General features: G+C 43.5%; 1 long non-coding RNA gene across 1 annotated transcript; it reads right to left on the reverse strand.

Annotated features, from left to right (window-relative positions):
* LOC119142018 lies at nucleotides 1-1,703 on the reverse strand. Its single transcript, XR_005102132.1, has 2 exons — nucleotides 1,273-1,703; nucleotides 1-768 (listed from the first exon to the last, which is right to left on the reverse strand). It is a non-coding gene; the product is annotated as an uncharacterized LOC119142018 (long non-coding RNA).
* Nucleotides 1,704-7,075: the final 5,372 nt, after the last annotated feature.

The raw sequence follows: 7,075 nt of genomic DNA on the forward strand, positions 1-7,075 counted from the left end.
CTTATGGGGGGTCGCGTTAACCCGTCAATGATAGTAATATTGGGGACCAGACCTCCCAGAGTGCATGCTCCTCGCCGTCCTATGGGCAAGACTTTATGAGCCGTTGTGCCACACAACCAATACCACCCTGTCCCTTGTGGGGTCAGGAGACCGGTATAGTTTAATTTCAAAAATCCCAAATCTCTACCTGTCATATTTAATGTACGACTTCTGTTACAATTTAGGTGTTCTCCCATAAACAGCCCTTTCCCCGAACTTACTAGGCAGTTATCCCCTAATATGCTGGTCTCTTCAACAGTTATTTTTAGTCCCCGTCCCCACTTAACCTGAGGGTCTGTGCTCCAGATTGTATTTCCCCAAAAGGAGCCATCTTGGCGGTTCATTAGGGAAACTGGCAGTGGGATGCCTATTAACGGTATCTCATAACCAGCATGCCTTGGTATTTGGGTACAGATCCAACAATCTGTTTTATTTAAAATTGTGGTGATGTTTTGAATCGCCTGTATATACCAGTTCTCTCGCCAGGCCGCTGTGTCTATCACCTGTAAAATTATCAGAATCATGTTAAATTTAACCCACATCCTATCTTTTTAGCTTGAGCTTTAATGGCCCTTGAATTTCTCATGTCCAAAGCTTTTGTGGCGACTTCTTCACACGGGTATGATGAATCCAGGCATTCTGTTCTTTAATTTTGATTGCTGTGAAGGAGGTGAGGAGTACTTGGTATGGTCCTTCCCACTGTGGTTTCAAGGTTTTTTCTGCAAGAGACTTTACATATACATAATCTCCAGGTTGAATATCATGTACAGGCCCATCCAGACCCCTTCCTCGGGTCCCAATTACATGTTTTCCAATTTTATTGAGCTGTTTGCTCAATGCCACCATATAGGAGGTCATAATTTCGTCCCCAATTTGCATTGATGTCCCCTTTTGTATTCCATAGGGGCGTCCATACAGAATTTCAAAAGGGCTCAGTCCTTCTCTCACCCTTGGTCTTGTCCGTATACGCAAAAGGGCTAAAGGGAGAGACTGAGGCCATGGCAAGTTTGCTTCTTGTCCCAGTTTTACAATTTGCTGTTTGATTAAGTGGTTCATTTTCTCCACTTGGCCACTCGACTGAGGGCGATATGGGGTGTGAAGTTGCCAATCTATACCTAAATGGTGGCTGGTTTGTTGCACTAATTTTGAAACAAAGTGTGGTCCTCTGTCAGAGGATACGGTTGCTGGAACCCCAAAGCGAGGTATTATTTCTTGTATTAGTATTTTAGTTACCTCCCGAGCCTTGGCAGTTCTGGTTGGGAACGCTTCTGGCCAACCTGAAAAGGTATCAGTTAATACCAGCAAATATCGGTACCCCCCTTTTCTTGGAAGTTCCGTGAAATCAACCTGCCATTGTTGTCCAGGCCCATTACCCTTTCCAATCTGGCCCATTTCTAGTTTGGGAGTATTCTTTGGATTAGTTTGGAGGCAAAGGTCACACTGTTGAGTCACTTGTCTCACTGTGGTATATAAATTTCTAGCCACAATATCTTTTATCAGATGCTTATACAGAGCCTCCATTCCCCAATGTCTCTTCCTATGTTCTTCCCGTATTAAATGCCACAGTAAATATGAGGGAACAATTAATTTTCCCTGTGGGGTATAAGCCCATCCCTCTTCATTATATGACCCTTCTAAGTCTGAAATAAGTTTCTGATCTTCCCTAGTGTGAGAAACTATGGACTAGGGTATTGTTTATTAAGATTTATGTTAAGCCCAATGTAAAGGTCAGACAGCAAAAGATATAAATAGCCACAAGATACCGCTTGTGCAAGATAAGATAACCACCAGATGTCCAGGAACCGACAGAAACAGGACAAACTACCCCATATAAGGACATATGAGTGAGGGGTCAACTATGGGACAAAGGAGGAAGACTTCTTACTTCGGCCTCAACGACCACCAGAAGGCAGAAAACGACCCCCTAACAACAACTGAAGCATGCGCAGGGTACCTCCACTACCTCATGAACACGGGAGTAAAGATGTATAAAAAGGGACTGTTTGAACTGCTCAGGACGGCAGTTGGCGGAGCGCAGACTCCCCTGCCGTCCAGCGCTGGTTTTGCTCATATTCTACTTGCTATAATTAATAAAATTTTAATTGGATTATGATCCGTTGTGGTCTCAATTTATAACAATTTCTGGTGCCGTGACTCGGATAAGGAACGGTGGGCTTTGGTCCTCCGGGGAGGCGCCCCGCGACATTTCGCGGCCCCGCGACCAACAGCTTACTCCAACCTTACCGACGAACCTAAATTCTAGAATAATGAGCAAAGGAGAAACCGGTAAAATCCCATAGAAATTCTGTGCACGGGAGTCCGGACGAAGACGCAGGACGCGTAAGTATATTGCGAATTTGTTCGCGGGTTTGCCGTTCGGGCGGGATTGGGTTTCCTGGAATATAACGAGTGAGAGGTTCGATATACTGAACCAAGCGAGTGCGGACTCTTAAGTACTGCGTTTCCCATCTCCCGCGAGGGACTGGGCCAGGAACAAGGGGAGCGAGTGAGTGTATGTTTGTGGATATTCCACAAGATGGGGGCGAAGGGCAGCAAGCCTTCGACTCCCATGGGAAGGGTACCCACTGTACCTAAGAATACCCCTCTGGCATATATCTTAGACAATTGGAGATATTTCCCTGGAACTCTAGGGAAAGATAAGCAGAAGATGATAGAACATTGTACTAAGATATGGGGAGGGAAGAAAATTTCTAAAAATGTCTTTTGGCCAGTCTATGGGTCAGAAGAAGATTGGGTAAGACAGCAATTAAACCTCTGGGTTAATAATAAAAACCCCCTTAACCCGGAGGAGAGTCGATATGCGCAAGTGTGGCTAGAAAGACCGGGAGCTAGACTTTACCCACTGAATGAAATGAAAACTAAACAAAAGAAAAAGCAGGAAGAGTTGGACGAAACCCTTCTAACCCCCCCTCCTTACATACCTCCTCCTGCTCCCGCAGAGGTCCCCAGAGCGCCCACTCCCCCACCAGAGTCGGAACAAGGGTCTCCCCCTCTTCCTAGACGCGTAACTAGAAGTCAGAAAGGGGCAGCTCAGATGTACCCCCTAAGGGAAATACCCATGGGGGGACCTCAACCTGTGATCGGATATATTTCCGTACCCCTAAACTCGGCTGACCTACGAGATTTTAAAAGAACCGAGATGGGAAACTTAATTGAGGACCCACTCGGAGTGGCAGAAAGATTAAATCAACTTTTGGGACCAAACCTTTATACTTGGGATGAGATGCAATCTATCCTTGGTCAATTATTTACTACCGAGGAAAGAGATATGATTAGACGAGCAGGAATGAGACTGTGGGATGCTCAGCATGCCCAGGGACCCCAAGCAGATATTAAATGGCCACTCCAAAGACCTAATTGGGATAATCAGGATCCAGTGCATAGAACTCATATGCAGGACCTGAGAACTATAGTAATTCAGGGGATTAGGGAAGCAGTACCCCGTGGCCAGAATATCAATAAAGCATTTAATGAAATGCAAAAGAAAGATGAAAGCCCTACTGAGTGGCTGGAACGACTGAGGAAAGCCCTTCAGCTGTACTCTGGGGTAAATCCAGACGACCCTTTAGGGCAAGCGCTCCTCAAAACTCAGTTTGTGGCAAAATCATGGGAAGATATCAGAAAGAAGATTGAAAAGTTAGAAGACTGGCAGAATAGAGGGTTGGATGAATTATTGAGGGAAGCTCAGAAAGTCTACGTAAGGCGGGAAGAAGAGAGCAGCAAGCGACAAGTAAAAATGATGGTAGCAGCGGTCAGAGAGGATCGCAAAGGGCGAACTGGTGATCACAGAACTGCTGGAACGAAACAAGGGAACGTAGTAGTAAAGAAGGAACAGAGATGTTGTTTTTACTGTGGAAAAAGGGGACATATAAAACAGAATTGCAGAGAAAGGATCAGGGATGAGGAAATATTGAAAACGGAATAGGAGAGTCAGGGGCTCTATATCTTAGGGGACCGGAGTCATCATGAGCCCTTGATAAAATTAAAAATAGGTCCCCATAAACAAGAGTTCACCTTTTTAGTAGACACTGGGGCTGAGAAATCAACTATTAAGCAAATACCTGAGGGATGTAAAGTTTCCCCTGAAAAAGTACAAGTAATTGGGGCAAAAGGAGAACCCTTTAAAGTAAGCAAAATCAAAAATGTGGTATTCGAAACTGAAAATAAATTTGGAATGGGTGAACTCTTGCTCGTCCCTGAAGCAGAATTTAATCTGTTAGGACGAGATTTAATTGTTGAATTGCAATTAGAAATTAAAGTGAAAAATCAAGAGCTAACAGTGTCTGCTTATCCTTTGACCGTGGATGATCAAAAACAAATTAACCCCGATGTCTGGTACTCTCCGGACACAATTAGTAGACTGGAAATCCCACCGATTAAAATCCAAATTTCCGAACCCCACATACCTGTGAGGGTAAGGCAATATCCCATATCCCTAGAAGGACGGAGGGGATTAAAACCAGAAATGGATCGATTGTTAGCACAAGGAATCTTAGAGCCTTGTATGTCACCCTTTAACACCCCCATTCTGCCTGTAAAGAAACCAAATGGGAAATATCGGCTCGTACATGATTTAAGGGAAATAAACAAAAGAACTATCACCCGGTTCCCTGTAGTAGCAAATCCATACACACTGCTAAGCAAGCTAGGACCCCATAACTCCTGGTATAGTGTGGCTGATTTAAAGGATGCCTTTTGGGCCTGCCCACTGGCAGAAGAATGCCGTGATTATTTTGCCTTTGAATGGGAAGACATAGAGACAGGCCGTAGACAGCAATTGAGATGGACCGTGCTCCCCCAAGGGTTCACTGAGTCCCCTAATCTGTTTGGACAGGCCCTGGAAGAGCTCTTAAAAGAATACCAAGTACAAACGGGAAACGTGCTGTTACAGTATGTAGATGATCTGCTCATAGCAGGGAATAATAAGGAGGATGTAAGGAAAGAAAGCATTCGACTCCTAAACTTTCTTGCACAAAAGGGACTACGGGTATCACAAGAAAAGTTACAATTTGTGGAGGAAAAAGTGAAATACTTGGGGCATTATTTGTTTAACGGCGAGAAGATATTAGATCCAGAGCGCATTAAAGGAATTCTGGAATTACCTATGCCTGTCACTAAGAGGCAAATTCGGCAGGCATTAGGGCTATTTGGGTATTGTAGGCAATGGATAGAGAACTACAGCTTTAAAGTTAAATTCTTATATGAACAACTGTCTAAAGACAAAATGCCCAAGTGGACCCCTCAGGATCAAGAGCAGTTTGCCAGTCTCAAAAGGGAGCTAAGCCAAGCACCGGTTTTAAGCCTCCCAGATTTAAAGCGGCCATTCCATTTATTTGTTAACATATATGAAGGAACGGCATTCGGAGTATTAACTCAGGAATGGGCCGGACAAAAGAAACCGGTGGCATACCTATCAAAGCTGTTGGACCCTGTGAGCAGGGGTTGGCCGAGTTGTTTACAAATCATTGTTGCTGCTGCCTTATTACTTGAGGAAACGAATCGCATTACCTTTAATGGAGAAGTTGTCTTATATGCGCCTCATAATATCAGGGGAGTGTTACAACAAAAAGCAGAAAAATGGCTTACAGATAGCCGATTATTAAAGTATGAGGGAATACTTATAGAATCCCCTAAACTATCTTTGAAAACTATTGGAGCAGTTAACCCCGCTGAATTTTTGTACCCAGGAGAAGGTAATGAACTATTGCACAATTGTTTTCAAACAATTGAACAGCAGACACGCCATTAGGCCAGACTTAGAAGAAGAAGAACTACAATGTGGAGAAGTATTATTTATAGATGGGTCATCACGAATAGTGGAAGGTAAACGATTGTCCGGATATGCCATCGTTAAGTTGGAAAAAGGAGAATTTAAGACAATAGAATCAGGCCCCCTGAGTGCCAGCTGGTCGGCTCAAGCCTGTGAGCTGTATGCATTGTGGAAAGCATTAGTGTCACTGAAGGGAAAGGATGGAACTATATATACAGACTCACGCTATGCGTTCGGAGTAGTGCACACTTTTGGGAAAATATGGGAAGAAAGAGGATTCGTTCACTCACAGGGAAAAGAACTGATACACCCGGAATTAATTCGGCGAGTTCTGGAGGCATCAAAAATGCCGAATAAAATAGCAGTTGTACATATAAAGGGACACCAGCGAGGTACAAGTTACCAAGTTAGGGGAAATAATGCAGCTGATACAGAAGCAAAACGAGTGGCAGGCAATTATAGTACGATTTTAACTATACAACAAATACCTGTTAGTAAAAATTTGAGTTTTGAGTCTGCAGAAAAGGAAAAACTAGAACAAATGGGAGCTAAGGAACAGGCTGGTAAGTACATATTGCCAGATGGGAGAGAAGTTTTGCCGAAGGGCATAGCACTTGAAATATTTTCAAAAATACATAGTAAAACACACTGGGGAACCCAGGCGTTAGTTGATCATTTCAATCAACAGTTTGCCTGTATAGGCGTATATAACATAGCAAAGACAGTCACGGCAGCCTGCGAGACCTGTCAAAAGGTTAATCGAAACAACATGAGACAAAAGCCTCTTGGAGGACGTTCCCCAGCATACAGACCTTTCTCACACATACAAGTGGTTTTTACTGAACTACCCAGGGTAGGGCGTTACAAATATTTATTAGTAATGGTGGATCATTTAACACATTATGTTGAGGCTTTTCCTACCTCCAAGGCAACTGCTAACCAAGTTACTAAAGTGTAACTTGAAGACATTATACCTCGATATGGAGTACCTGAAGTAATCGACTCGGACAGAGGAACACACTTTGTGTCAAAAATTGTTAGAGGTCTAACAGAAAGCTTGGGTATTAAGTGGGAATACCATACGCCATGGCATCCACAAAGTTGGGGAAAAGTTGAAAGGATGAATGGAGAAATCAAAACTATTTTGACTAAATTAATGATAGAAACCAAATTATCATGGATTAAGTGCCTACCCATGGCACTATTAATTCTCAGAACCAGACCCCGAGCAGATGTAGGAATATC

The sequence above is a fragment of the Falco rusticolus genome, unplaced genomic scaffold (genome assembly GCF_015220075.1).
Source record: "Falco rusticolus isolate bFalRus1 unplaced genomic scaffold, bFalRus1.pri scaffold_167_arrow_ctg1, whole genome shotgun sequence".
NCBI lineage: Eukaryota > Metazoa > Chordata > Aves > Falconiformes > Falconidae > Falco > Falco rusticolus.